At 45.7% G+C, this 15,558-nt stretch overlaps 1 protein-coding gene across 2 annotated transcripts in view; it reads right to left on the bottom strand.

Annotated features, from left to right (window-relative positions):
- SEC22C (SEC22 homolog C, vesicle trafficking protein) overlaps positions 1-13,439 on the bottom strand; it is a 52,231-nt gene extending 38,792 nt beyond the window's left edge. The window contains exons 1-2 of one of the 2 annotated variants that reach the window (XM_089689030.1): positions 13,366-13,425; positions 2,695-3,103 (exon numbers count right to left, since the gene is read on the bottom strand). The gene's annotated coding sequence lies outside the window, so the exon portion shown is untranslated. Of the gene's footprint in view, positions 1-2,694; positions 3,104-13,365 lie in introns of both variants that reach the window. The other variant, XM_089689031.1, reaches the window with a different exon arrangement.
- Between the last annotated feature and the right edge of the window lie 2,119 nt (positions 13,440-15,558).

Genomic DNA, 15,558 nt, shown 5'->3' with positions numbered 1-15,558 from the left:
ACACAGATACAAGATATATACACTCAAGGGAACAATCCCCCCTCCCCGCATAATGACACAGGGTGGGGAAATCTACATTTAGTAACGAGAGACAAACCAACAGACAGTCCCATCAGGAGGGAGGGCTGCTGGAGACACCCCCCACCAAGCCAATACACATAAACACATACATCCTATAATAGTTTGCTCCCAAGCAAGACACACAATAGAACAATGGGATGCAACCACATGACACCAAACAATCCACATCCCCCCACCCCAATATTAGGACTGATCACCCTGTACCCCTAACAAGCACAGGGTGATTTACACATAAGAGGGATATGGGGAGCTGAGACAGGGGTCTCCCCACCTCTCCAAAGTGATCTAGGTTCCATGTGCCCCCCACCCAAAGTGACTCCCATCACAATAAGTGGTGCCATGCTATTGGCTTTGCCAAGTAGCATTGGTCTTGGAACTATAGAGGCACCATCAAATGGAAGGTCAATCACCCACAGCTCAAGGAACCCCTAGCAACTTCTAGAGGAACCCTGTTTGAGAATGGCTGAGCTAACATATAACCAGCTTTGGATCTACCTGAAGCGAAATCTTCACAGAACCTTGTGATGTTTAACTGTTAAAGTGTTACTAAACCCACAACAGTGAAATCAGTCTGTAGATGCAGTAAAGTATGCTTGTTATACTCACTGTTGAACCTAAGGGGTTAATCCTGTCTTCTCTGATCCTCCCCTTATTCTACTGTCCCCAATCCATCTGCTGATAGAACAGAGCCTTGGGGGCAAGCTGCTCATGCTCAGTTTGGTGTGCATTGCTAGAGTTTTTTTTTTTCTAGGGAGGGTGCATGTGATCAGCACAGGGCCAATCAGCATTGTCCAGACAGAGGGTCAAGGGCTATGCAGCCTCATAGGACAGTCAGAGGAGAATGAAATCTCCTCCTACAAGGTTAACCAGTGCTCAGCTGGTCAGAAGGCAAAAGACTATTATACACTGCTGATGAGAAAAGGTATTTAGAAGTTTATATCTACTAAAATAATTGCATTTCCATGATCTGTGTACTGTGGGAGAGCAGATGTAGTAAATGCGGGGTCCGGGGAGACCGGATATCGTGAATTCAGTGTCCGGGGAGAGCAGATATAGTGAATGCAGGGTCCGGGGAGACCAGATATAGTGAATGCAGGGTCCAGGGAGAGCGGATATAGTGAATGCAGGGTCCGTGGAGACCAGATATAGTGAATGCAGGGTCCGGGGAGAGCGGATATAGTGAATGCAGGGTCCGGGGAGACCAGATATAGTGAATGCAGGGTCCAGGGAGAGCGGATATAGTGAATGCAGGGTCCGTGGAGACCAGATATAGTGAATGCAGGGTCCGGGGAGAGCGGATATAGTGAATGCAGGGTCTGGGGAGAGCGGATATAGTGAATGCAGGGTCCAGGGAGACCGGATATAATGAATGCAGGGTCCGGGAGACCAGATATAGTGAATGCAGGGTCCGGGGAGACCAGATATAGTGAATGCAGGGTCCGGGGAGAGCGGATATAGTGAATGCAGGGTCCTGGGAGACCAGATTTAGTGAATGCAGGGCCCTGGGAGACCAAATATAGTGAATGCAGGGTCCGGGGAGAGGGGATATAGTGAATGCAGGGTCCGGGGAGACCAGATATAGTGAATGCAGGGCCCTGGGATACCAGATGTAGTGAATGCAGGGTCCGGGGAGACCAGATATAGTGAATGCAGGGTCCGGGGAGAGCGGATATAGTGAATGCAGGGTCCGGGGAGACCAGATATGGTGAATGCAGAGTCCGGGGAGAGCGGATATAGTGAAGTCAGTGTCCGGGGAGACCAGATATAGTGAATGTAGGGTCCGTGGAGAGCGGATATAGTGAATGCAGGGTCCGGGGAGACCGGATATAGTGAATGCAGGGTCGAGGGAGACCAGATATAGTGAATGCAGGGTCCGGGGAGACCAGATATAGTGAATGCAGGGTCCGGGGAGACCAGATATAGTGAATGCAGGGTCCGGGGAGACCGGATATAGTGAATGCAGGGTCCGGGGAGACCGGATATAGTGAATGCACGGTCCAGGAAGACCTGATATAGTGAATGCAGGGTCCGGGGAGATTGGATATAGTGAATGCACGGTCCAGGAAGACCGGATATAGTGAATGCAGGGTTCGGGGACAGCGGATATAGTGAAGTCAGTGTCCGGGGAGACCGGATATAGTGAATGCAGGGTCCGGGGAGACCGGATATAGTGAATGCAGGGTCCGGGGAGAGCGGATATAGTGAATGCAGGGTCCGGGGAGACCTGATATAGTGAATGCAGGGTCCGGGGAGACCAGATATAGTGAATGCAGGGTCCGGGGAGACCAGATATAGTGAATGCAGGGTCCGGGGAGACCGGATATAGTGAATGCAGGGTCCGGGGAGAGCGGATATAGTGAATGCAGGGTCCAGGGTTTAGTAACACTTTAAAACTGAATTCCAGGTATGACCATTTTTGCATAGTCTATTGATATATAGAGGCCACAACTATAGATAGAGGGATTGGGGTCCTCTCTGGGACAGGAGGGAGCTATGCACTAAAAGGTATATACCAATACATTACACACGGCATGGCACCGATATTTGGTGTACTGTATCTCAAGCCGCCATTCCATCTGCCTCTGTCCCAGGTCACAGTAACCCATTACTCACCAGGCACTGGAGCCGCACGTTATCCACAGGCTCTGGAGCCGCACGTTATCCACAGGCTCTGGAGCCGCACATTATCCACAGGCTCTAGAGCCGCACGTTATCCACAGGCTCTGGAGCCGCACGTTATCCACAGGCTCTGGAGCCGCACGTTATCCACAGGCTCTGGAGCCGCAGGTTATCCACAGGCTCTGGAGCCGCACGTTATCCACAGGCTCTGGAGCCGCACGTTATCCACAGGCTCTGGAGCCGCACGTTATCCACAGGCTCTGGAGCCGCACGTTATCCACAGGCTCTGGAGCCGCACGTTATCCACAGGCTCTGGCAGGTGGCCGGATTCAGCCTGGTGTACTTTCCATAGAATGATGTCAATCCCGATCCATAATCCTCTTTTCCTCCGGCACACAATCTCCTGCGGACACAGAGGATTTCTCATTACAGATCAGAGGTTCACTCACTGGCAGTCAACATCATTGCATCAAAAGCAGAGGAAGGGACGGATTTCTGGTCACACATTGATATGTACTGGCTGAGCTTACTTCAACAGCCAGGCCTCATTAACACGAGCGTACAGATCCAGACACCCGAGTGAGGGGTTGTCTCCACGATGACACACTGACACTTGGGGGTCCAGATCAATGACACAATGACAGTTGAGGGGTTCCAGAATAATGGCACATTGGCACTTGGGGGTCCAGAACAATAACACCCTGACACTTGGGGGTTCCAGAACAATGGCTCAATAATGCTTGGGGGTCCAGAACAATGCAACACTGACACTTGGGGGGTCCCAGAACAATGACACCCTGGCACTTGGGGGATCCCGAACAATAACACATTGACACTTGGGGGTTCCAGAACAATGGCTCAAGGATGCTTGGGGATCCAGATCAATGCACACTGACACTTGGGGGTCCCAGAACAATGACACCCTGACAGTTGCCCCCCAACCCAGAACAATGACACACTGACACTTGGGGGTCCAGAACAATGACACACTGACACTTGGGGGTCCAGAACAATGACACACTGACAATTGTCCTCCCAGAACAATGACATACTGACAATTGTTGTCCCAGAACAATGACACACTGACACTTGGGAGTCCCAGAACAATGACACCCTGACACTTGGGGGCTCCAGAACAATGACACACTGACACTTGGGGGTCCAGAACAATGACACACTGACACCTGGGGGTCCAGAACAATGATAGAATGATAGTTGAGGGGTTCCAGAATAATGGCACATTGGCACTTGGGGGTCCAGAACAATAACACCCTGACACTTGGGGGTCCAGAACAATGCAACACTGACACTTGGGGGGTCCCAGAACAATGACACCCTGACACTTGGGGGATCCAGAACAACACACTGACACTTGGGGGATCCAGAACAATGATACATTGACACTTGGGGATCCAGATCAATGGCACACTGACACTTGGGGGTCCCAGAACAATGACACCCTGAAAGTTGGGGGGTCCCAGAACAATGACACCCTGACACTTGGGGGATCCAGAACAATGACACACTGACAGTTGGGGGTCCAGAACAATGACACACTGACACTTGGGGGTCCAGAACAATGACACATTGACACTTGAAGATCCAGAACAATGACACACTGACACTTGGGGGTTCAGAACAATGAAACAACGACACTGGGGGGGGTCCCAGAGCAATGCCAAACTGACTGTTAGGGGGTTCCAGAACAATGGCACTTGGGAGTCCAGAACAATGACCCCCTGACACTTGGAGGATCCAGAACAATGACACACTGACACTTGAGGGTCCAGAACAATGGCACACTGGCACTTGGGGGTCCAGAACAATAACACCCTGACGCTTGGGGGTTCCAGAACAATGGCTCACTGACGCTTTGGGTCCAGAACAATGCAACACTGACACTTGGGGGGTCCCAGAACAATGACACCCTGACACTTGGGGGATCCAGAACAATGACACACTGACACTTGGGGGATCCAGAACAATGACACATTGACACTTGGGGATCCAGATCAATGGCACACTGACACTTGGGGGTCCCAGAACAATGACACCCTGACACTTGGGGGACCCAGAACAATGACACACTGACACTTGGGGGTCCAGAACAATGACACACTGACACTTGGGAGTCCAGAACAATGACCCCCTGACACTTGGAGGATCCAGAACAATGACACACTGACACTTGAGGGTCCAGAACAATGGCACACTGGCACTTGGGGGTCCAGAACAATGACACACTGACACTTGGAGGTCCAGAACAATGCCACACTGACACTTGGAGGTCCAGAACAATGACACACTGACACCTGGAGGTCCAGAACAATTACACCATGATACTTAGGGGTCTCAGAACAAAGACACACTGACACTTGGGGATCCCAGAATGATGACACACTGACATTTGGGGGGTTCCAGAACAATGGCACACTGGCACTTGGGGGTCCAGAACAATGACACCCTGGGGTTCCAGAACAAAGACACTGGCACTTGGAGGTCCAGAACAATGACACCCTGACCCTTGGGCGTTCCAGAACAGTGACACACTGGCACTTGGGAGTCCAGAACATTGACACCCTGACACTTGGGGTTCCAGAACAATGACACACTGACACTTGGGGTCAAGAACAATGACACCCTGACACTTGGGGGTTCCAGAACAATGACACACTGACACTTGATAGGACAGACAGAGCTCACGTTTAGAGCAGCATTGTGTGTAATGACTAGTATCCCCTATGCATCCACAGAAGTAGGAGGATGTTGCAGGCAATTTTTGTTAGTCCCAAACATTTACAGGACAGTATCCTTTCCTGCATATCCTAAAACCAATACTTAGAAAGTCACCTTCTTCTGGAATCCTATGTCTGGCTTGGTGTTTTTTTGCACTCCAGACAGCGGAGTGACAGACTGGCACAAGCCACACCAACCTATATATTCCCAGACAGACGGATGGGCCTTTCCCATCTATGAGTCAGACAAATACTGCAGACGTGTGTTCTTCTCTATAATGTGATCTGACTACCAGAAAACCCGGAATTATCAGCACAAAGGAGAGAACAACTCCAATTCACCCAGCAAACAGATTGACGGCTTTCATATCCACATGCAAATGTTCCCGCTATAGACTTTTATAGGGTTTTTGTTTAGTCTTTATGCCTTTTTTTTAGTTCTCACATGTTCTGAAGACACAGAGGCATAAAGTGTCCAGATGGAATAATAACCACTTGGGCTCCGAAAAGTTTTACCCACTTCTTGACATTTGTTACTATTCATCACTGCGCTACTGTAGCCTCCCTAGCGGTCTGATTATGTCAGTATTTCTGTGCTCAAAGCGTTACATTTTTTTGCATGGAAATATGTATTTTTTTTATTGTAGGCCTGTAATTTTTAGGAATAACTCACTGAAATCTGTCCGAACAAGAGTCTAGTAAACATCCCGGGGATGATAAAATTTGAAACACAAAATCATAAATTATAATTTAATAAATAATCATAAAAAATAATAATAATACATTTAATTCAATAATATAATCAAACCAAAAACACTGAAATGTGAAATAGAGCGCCAAGTTCGCACATCGCTGAGCTCAGTCGCAGAATCGTTTTCAGTGTCTGATGAGGAATTTCCCCCATGAATCATTATCACTCAATTCTGCAAGTGGTTCTGATTTACTATCGCTGTTCTCTAGCCGGTCTAAAACCGCTTTTGACCTAAAGGGACGCTTTTTGGACGCCATGGACGTTTCTCAGTTTCCAGGCAGAAAGGGCGGTAAAAATGCAGGCAGGGCGCCGGACAAAGCACTCGGGACAAAATGTATGTGAAATGGTTTGATACAGGAATGTTATACTATGTGATTTTAGTGTATTTAGTGAATGTCATTTTTAACATTTTCAAATTTCCTGCCAGTTCCGTCCCCCCGTACGTCCCGACGTTGCAGGGAACGGAACCCGGAAGGCAGATGCCGGCATCGGCTGGAGGAGATGGCCGGGGATGCTGCAGGGGGGACATCGCGGGAGCGCAGGACAAGGTAAGTACAGAAGAGATCCCGGAGCAACGCTGCAGTGTATTCCCGAGTGTAGCTCAGGGGGGTTACCGCTTGTGGTGCTGAAACTTTACCCCGAGCTACACTCGGAAATACCGCCAGGGGGGTTAACTGTCAATTGCGAGGTCATGCGACACTGTACCCAAATTAAATTTTTATAATGTTTTCTCATACAAAAAGAGCTTTCTTTTGATGGTGTTTGATTACAACCCAGTTCCTGTATTTTTTGCAATATAAATGAAAAAAGACCAAAATGTTGAAAAAAGATAAACATTTTCTACTTTCCGGTATAAAACATATCTAATAAAAAAAAATGTAAAGATCAAATATCTTTTCTTAAATTTAGGCCAAAATGTACTCTGCTACATGTCTTTGGTAAAAAAAAAAGTCTAAAAAGTTTATATTAATTGGTTTGTGTCAAAGTTTTAGCCCCTACAACAATGGTATATACAATATATATATATGTATATATATATATGCAAACATATCAATATATCTCTCTGCAAAGCAGGAGAATAAACAGAGATACAGTAAAGTAAAGCAGGACACAATACACATTGTTAGACACACAATTAACCCCTTGATTGCCCCTAGATGTTAATCCCTTCCCAGCCAGTGTCATAAGTACAGTGTACAATGTTAGCACTGCTCACTGCATCAGTGTAACTATTGATGTCAGTTTCCGTAAGTCAATTATTATACCTTCCAGCCAGTGTCAGCTACTGACAGATTACCGGCCACACTATGACAGTCCCACTATAAGTCACTGATTGCTGCCATTACTAATATGACATCATAGCGGTGTAAATCCCAGTAAATACATTATATTGCCAAATGTTTTGTGTCGCCGGCCTTTCCACACACATGAACTCCCAGTCTTAGTCTGTAGGGTACAATATTGAGTTGGCCCCTCCCTTTGCAGCTATAACAGCTTCAACTCTTCTGGGAAGGCCGTCCACAAGGTTTAGGAGGGTGTCTATGGGAAGGTTGGACCATTCTTCCAGAAGCACATTTGTCAGGTCAGGCACTGATGTCGGGGGAGGAGGCCTGGCTCGCAGTCTCCGCTCTAATTCATCCCAAAGGTGTTCTATGGGGTTGAGGTCAGGACATGTTCCTCCACCCCAAACTGGCTCCTCCATGTCTTTATGGACCTTGCTTTGTGCACTGGTGTGCAGTCATGTTGGAACAGGAAGGGGCCATCCCCAAACTCTTCCCACAAAGTTGGGAGCACGAAATTGTCCAAAATGTCTTCGTACGCTGATGCCTTAAGAGTTCCCTTCACTGGAACTAGGGGGGCCAAGCCCAACCTCTGAAAACAACCCCACACCATAATCCCCCCTCCACCAAACTTTACACTTGGCACAATGCAGTCAGGCAATTACCGTTCTCCTGGCAACCACCAAACTCAAACACGTCCATCAGATTGCCAGACAGAGAAGCGTGATTGGTCACTCCAGAGAACACGTCACCACTGCTCTAGAGTCCAGTGGCGGCGTGCTTTACACCACGGCATCCGACGCTTTGCATTGCACTTGCTGATGGAAGGCTTAGATGCAGCTGCTCGGCCATGGAAACCCATTCCATGAAGCTCTCTACACACTGTTGTTGTGGTAATCTGAAGGCCACACCAAGTTTGGAGGTCTTTGTCTATTGACTCTGCAGACAGTTGGCGACTTCTGCGCACTGTGTGCTTCAGCATGCGCTGACCCCGCCCTGTCATGTGACGTGGCCTACCACTTGGTGGCTGAGTTGCTGTTGTTCCCAGTTGCTTCCACTTTGTTATAATCCCACTAACAGTTGAGCGTGGAATATTTAGTAGCCAGGAAATGTCATGGATGGACTTATTGCACAGGTGACAACGTATCATGGGACCACACAGAGGCATGGACCTAGCCTAATGAGCTTTGAGTGTACACAAAGCAGGGGCGGACTGACCATTCCAGCACTCGGGCACTGCCCGAGGACCCAGGGTTAGTAGGGGGCCCATGAGATGCCCCTGGTACCTATTATAGGCTTTTTTGGGTGTGCTTTGAGTGTGGGCAAGGACACAGGGGTCCCATGATCCCCTATTGCCCGGGCGCCCCATGAGTTGTCAGTCCGCCCCTGACACAAAGAAAACATTTGCTAGCTTTTTTCTCTTCCACTATATTATTAGTTATCAGCTACTAACAAAAACAACAAAAAAAAAACAAGAGATTGTTTAATAAAACATGTTTGTTTACCTATAAATCAGTAATACAGTAACTAAAAATAAAAATTCTTCCACCTATATTTCCCATATCTCTTTTCTGGAAATATTCTCACTAATATCAATTGCAAACAGACTCCACCCACTTTACAAAGACTTCCACCCATTTTATTTGCGGATAACCCCATCTATTTTTAGTACAGGAAAAAAAAATTTCCCAAACAGAAAGATTTTTTTGGTTTGTCCATCACGTTTCAACATTTCCTTCAACATCACAAATCATAAAATCAAATATTGATAAATGCTGATACATTGTATTTGTTGTATGCGTTTAGATACATTGTATTCATGGATTTAGATACATTGTATTCATTGTATGGATTTAATTACATTGTATTTGTTGTATGGATTTAGATAAATTGTATTCGTTGTATGGGTTAAGCTACATTGTATTCGTTGTATGGGTCTAGATACATTGTATTCGTTGTATGGGTCTAGATACATTGTATTCGTTGTATGGGTCTAGATGCATTGTATTCATGGTATGGGTCTAGATACATTGTATTCGTTGTATGAGTCTAGATACATTGTATTCGTTGTATGGGTCTAGATGCATTGTATTCGTTGTATGAGTCTAGATATATTGTATTCGTTGTATGGGTCTAGATGCATCTTAGTAGTTCTAGGACTGGTTCACACCTGAATTGTATGGGAGCAGAGTCCGTGTTCCTATGCGATTCCTGTGTGATTCAGTCCAGTGTGATTTTCAGCCCATTCATTAGAATGGACTGAAATCACACTGGATTGCATTCAAAAAAGCACTGCACCAGATCTCCAGATCACATGGTACTGCGGTACAATGCAATCTGGTGCAGGAAAAATGCACTGCATTTGTGATCTGTGTTTGGGGTGTCATTAGGAATATATTGACACACACAGCAGATTGCACAGGTGATCGCACAGAACGCACCTTTCCCGCATCACATTCTGGTGTGAACCGGCCTATAGGCAGTATTTACTGATACAGGAAGATCCATTGAGTTCTCTGCTTTGCATGTGGTACATTGTTGCAATGAAATGTATGGAAGGTGTAAAGTTATGAGCAGTGTATCCTGATATATGAAGATACATTGCATTCTCTAAAGAGTATCTGGTACATTGTAGTGTGTGGAAGATGTAGAGTTCTAGGCAGTATATACTGATACATAGAGATCCATTGTATTCGAAGTCAGCATGTGGATGGTGTAGAGTTATAGGCACTGATACCTAAAGATACATTTCTGATCAGTATCTGGTACATTGTTGCAGTGTATGGAAAGTGTGGGGTTAAAGGAAGGCTTTTTAATCAAGTCAATGACACTCCCGGGATATTGATCTGGTCAGGTAAGTAGCAGAGGGGGTTGTTAATCAGTTCAGCTGATTTGGTATTAATGAAATTAACAACAGGTGCAATAGATGGGTAACAGTGAGACGACCCCCAAAACAGGAATGGTTTTACAAGTGGAGGCCACTGACATTTTTTTTTGTTACTTTTCTGACTGTTTCTCACTAGTTTTGCATTTGGCTCGGGTCAGTGTCACTACTGGTAGCATGAGGCCATACCTGGACCCTACAGAGGTTGCACAGGCAGTCCAACTCCTCCAGGATGGCACATCAATATGTGCCATTTCCAGAAGGTTTGCTGTGTCTCCCAGCACAGTCTCAAGAGCATGGAGGAGATTCCAGGAGATAGGCAGTTACTCTAGGAGAGCTGGACAGGGCTGAAGAAGGTCCCTAACCCATCAGCAGGACCGGTATCTGCTCCTTTGTGCAAGGAGGAACAGGATGAGCACTGCCAGAGCCCTACAAAATGACCTCCAGCAGGCCACTGGTGTGAATGTCTCTGACCAAACAATCAGAAACAGACTTCATGAGGGTGGCCTAAGGGCCCGACGTCCTCTAGTGGGCCCTGTGCTCACTGCCTGGCACCATAGAGCTGGATTGGCATTTGCCATTGAACACCAGAATTGGCAGGTCCACCACTGGCAACCTGTGCTTTTCACAGATGAGAGCAGGTTCACCCTGAGCACATGTGACAGACGTGAAAGGGTCTGGAGAAGCCGTGGAGAACGTTCTGCTGCCTGTAACATGGTTCAGTATGACCGTTTGGTGGTGGGTCAGTGATGGTCTGGGGAGGCATATCCATGGAGGGACGCACAGACCTCTACAGGGTAGACAATGGCACCCTGACTGCCATTAGGTATCAAGATGAAATCCTTGGACCCATTGTCAGACCCTACACTGGTGCAGTGGTTCCTGGGTTCCTCCTGGTGCAGTGGGTCCTGGGTTCCTCCTGGTGCAGTGGGTCCTGGGTTCCTCCTGGTGCAGTGGGTCCTGGGTTCCTCTTGGTGCAGTGGGTCCTGGGTTCCTCTTGGTGCAGAGGGTCCTGGGTTCCTCCTGGTGTGTGACAATACCCAGCCTCATGTGGCAGGAGTATGCAGGCAGTTCCTGGAGGATGAAGGAATTGATACCATTGAATGGCCCCACGCTCACCTGACCTAAATCCAATAGAACATCTCTGGGATGTCATGTTTCGGTCCATCCGACGCCGCCAGGTTGCACCTCAGACTGTCCAGGAGCTCAGTGATGCCCTGGTCCAGATCTGGGAGGAAATCCCCCAGGACACCATCCGTGGTCTCATTAGGAGCCTCCCCCGACATTGTCAGGCATGCATACAAGCACGTGGGGGCCATACAAACTACTGAGGACCATTCTGAGTTGCTGCAATGACATTTGAGCAAAATGGACTCCCCTGCTGCATCATTTTTTCACTTTGATTTTCGGGGTGTCTTTGAATTCAGTCCTCTGTAGGTCGATCATTTTCATTTCCATCAAACAATGGGGCGTCCTTACATTCCTCAAGCATCACCCGTCCATGTCAGTATAGAGATCCAGCAGGCGATTCCTCCCCATTGAGATCTGATGGGTTTTCAGAGTCTTCCTTTCATTTTTCTGAGCCGTGTACAGTATATACTGATACGTAAAGATCCATTGCATTCTCTGATCAGCAGCATATGGTACATTGTTGCACTGCATGGAAGGTGCAGAGTTATGGGCAGTGTATATTGATAAATAATGGTTCATTGTATTCCCTGTTCAGCATATGGTACATTGTTGCAATGTAGGGATGGTGTAGAGTTATAGGCACTGATGCATAAAGATACATTTCTACATTGATACATTCTCTGATCAGATCTGGCACATTGTTGCAGTGTGTAGAAGGTGTTAAGTTATAGGCGCTGATACAAAAAGATCCATTGTAGTCTATGATTAGATCCGGTACATTGTTGTAGTGTGTGGAAGATGTAGATGCATAGGCAGTATATACTGATACATAACGATCCATTGAATTCTCTGATCAGCATATGGTACATTGTTGCAGTTTATGGATGGTGTAGAGTATTCCCTGATCAGATCTGGTACACTGTGGCAGTGTATGGAAGGCGTGGAATCATAGGAAGTGTATACAGATACATAAATATCCATTTTATTCTCTGATTAGCAGCATATGGTACATTGTTGCAGTGTATGGAAGTTGTAGAGGTATAGGAAGTGTAAACTGATACATAATGATACATTGCATTCTTTGATTAGTATATGGTACATTGTTGCAGTGTATGGAAAGTGCAGAATGATAAGCACTGATACAAAAGGATACATTGTATTCCCTGATCAGATCTGGTACATTGTTGCAATATATGGAAAGTGTAGAATTATAGGCACTGATAAATAAGGATACCTTGTATTCCCTGATCAGATCCGATACATTGTTGCAATATATGGAAAGTGTAGAATGATAGGCACTGAAACATAAGGATGCATTGTATTCCCTGATCAGAACTGGTACATTGTTGCAGTGTACAGATGGTGTAGAGGTCCATGCAATGTATACTAGCACACAGAAACATTGATAAGCATTAGATACATTGTATAAGCATTAGATAGGCAGTGTATACTGATACATAAATATCCATTGTATTCTCTGATTAGCAGCATATGGTACATTGTTGCAGTGTATGGAAGGTGTAGAGGTATAGGAAATGTATACTGATACATATAATGATACATTGCATTCTCTGATCAGATCTGATACATCGTTGCAATATATGGAAAGTGTAGAATGATAGGCACTGATACATATAACGATACATTGTATTCTCTGATCAGATCTGATACATTGTTGCAATATATGGAAAGTGTAGAATGATAGGCACTGAAACATAAGGATGCATTGTATTCTCTGATCAGATCTGGTACATTGTTGCAGTGCACAGATGGTGTAGAGGTCCATGCAATGTATACTAGCACACAGAAACCTTGATAAGCATTAGATACATTGTATCGGCGTGTGAACATTGTGACGTCACGGTGCCCCCTCCTCCCCCCTACCTGTCAGTGCAGCACACACAGGACTCAGCAGCTTTGCACACACTTCCAGGCCAGGCCACTGACACACACTGAGCCTGCGCACAGCCATCACCGCTCTTAAAGTGGCAACGCTGCATCTTCAGCTCTTAAAGGGGCGATAAACGGATGCAAGCTATTAGATGGAGCGTTTTGTTTTATTGGCAGGCTAATCAGTAATTCGGGAAACCTTTTGATTGTGCAAAGCCCTTCCAGGTGCATCTTTTTCCAAAAGCTAGTTATAAGTTCCCATATACAGAAAAATATATTTCAAATACTACAATTTTGTCCATATTCAATATATTTCAAAATAGACATATATATATATATACACACACACACACATATATATATATATTATTATACAGGATTTATGGCGCCAAAAATTTGCTCAGCGCTTTACAATATAACGGGAGACAATACAGCAACAATACAGTTCAATACAAGAGGGAAAGGAGCGCAATATATATATATACACCAGGGGCAGACTGACCAATGGGAAACTCGGGCGCTGCCCGAGGGCCCGGGGTCAGTAGGGGGCCCCATGAGATGCCCCTGGTACCTTTTTCATAGGCTTTTTTGAGTTTGGGCAAGGACACAGGGGCCCCATGATCCCCTATTGCCCGGGGGCCCCATGAGTTGTCAGTCCACCCCTGATATACACATATACTGCATGTGGAAATGGGTTTTTATTACAAAATATATGAAAGATATTTTTAAAAATACATTACAAATATATTGCATGTCTTTAAAAATACAAATCTACATTTTTGGAATGCATTTGCAAATATATGTAAAAGTATATGTTAAAATTACTTTTTTATATGTAAAAAAAAATCTGAGGAATATATTTTAAAAATATATATTTTTAAATATATTTTTCATATATTTTGTAATATATAATTGAGTACTGACATGATACTTTTTTTATTTGCACTAACATACAATTTTGAGGACAAGCTTTCGGGGTATGTTCTCTTCTTCAAGGTCCAGGCAGGACCAATATATAAAAAACACAATTCAACATGCATCCTGCTCCTGCACCCCCAGTGATGGTGTCACCCGGTGCTTCCTGCACCCACCGCACACCCCTAGGGATGCCACTGCTCAAAATCACTTATAAATACATGATTTTGCAGTTCCGGGTAAGGGGAGTGCACACGCGCCCTACCCATGCTGCCAATCGCGGCCTTGGCTGTCGATCTCCAGGCCCCGGCCAGTAATTTCTCGCCAGCACCCAGTGATCGCCAAGTATCTCCAAGAGGGGAGAGACCTGTGTAGAAACAATACAGATCTCTCCCCTGTCAGCTCCTGAACACTGCTTTGTATGGCTCTGCATAGCAGCATGCCTACAGTAAAGCAGCACACAGTTAACCCTTTGAACACCCCAGATGTTAACCCCTTCCTGACCAGTGTCAGTACAGTGTCAGTGCTTTTTATTATCACTGATCACTGTATTGGTGTCACTGGGATGTCAGTGACACCAAGTCAGTTACCCCCCCCCCCCTAGTGTCAGAATGCCTGCCGCAGTCCCGCTATAAATCGCTGATCGTCGCCATTACTAGTATGAAAAAAAAAATCCCAGTATCTATTCCGCCATTTGAAAATGCTAACTTTAACATAAACAAATTAATTTACACGTATTGGGATTTTTTTTTAGCAAAGACACGGAGCAGAATAAATTTTGGCCTAAATTTATGCTGAAATTTGATTTTTAACATTTTTTTTACTGGACATGTTTGATAGAAAAAAGTCCAAAATATTGTTTTTTTTTTCAAATTTGGTGGTCTTTTTTGTTTAAATGCTCCGTTGCATGACCGCACAATTATCAGTTAAAGTAACGCAGCGCCATATCGCAAAAAATGGCCTGGTCAGGAAGGTGGGGGGGGGGGGGGGGTGGGGGAAATCCTCTGGAGGGCAAGAAACATAGAAGAGAAATGAAGTACACCATGTTCCAAATTATTATGCAAATTCTATTTCAGTGTCACAAAGATGAAATATTTTGTTTTTCAGTTTAGCTCATGGATGGCATTGTGTGTCAGGGCTCTTTTGATCACTGAAAACAATCTCGGACACCTGTGATAATTAGATTGGCCGGTGAGCCCAATTTAAGGAAAGACTACTAAAGGAGGGTGTTCCACATTATTAAGCAGAGCACCATTTTCAAGCAATATGGGG

Source organism: Staurois parvus, unplaced genomic scaffold, assembly GCF_062004578.1.
Source record: "Staurois parvus isolate SC_StPar_1 unplaced genomic scaffold, SC_StPar_1.0 ptg000467l, whole genome shotgun sequence".
NCBI classification, from domain to species: domain Eukaryota; kingdom Metazoa; phylum Chordata; class Amphibia; order Anura; family Ranidae; genus Staurois; species Staurois parvus.
Note: the sequence above shows the minus strand (reverse complement) of the source record. Positions and strands in the feature narration are given on the sequence as shown.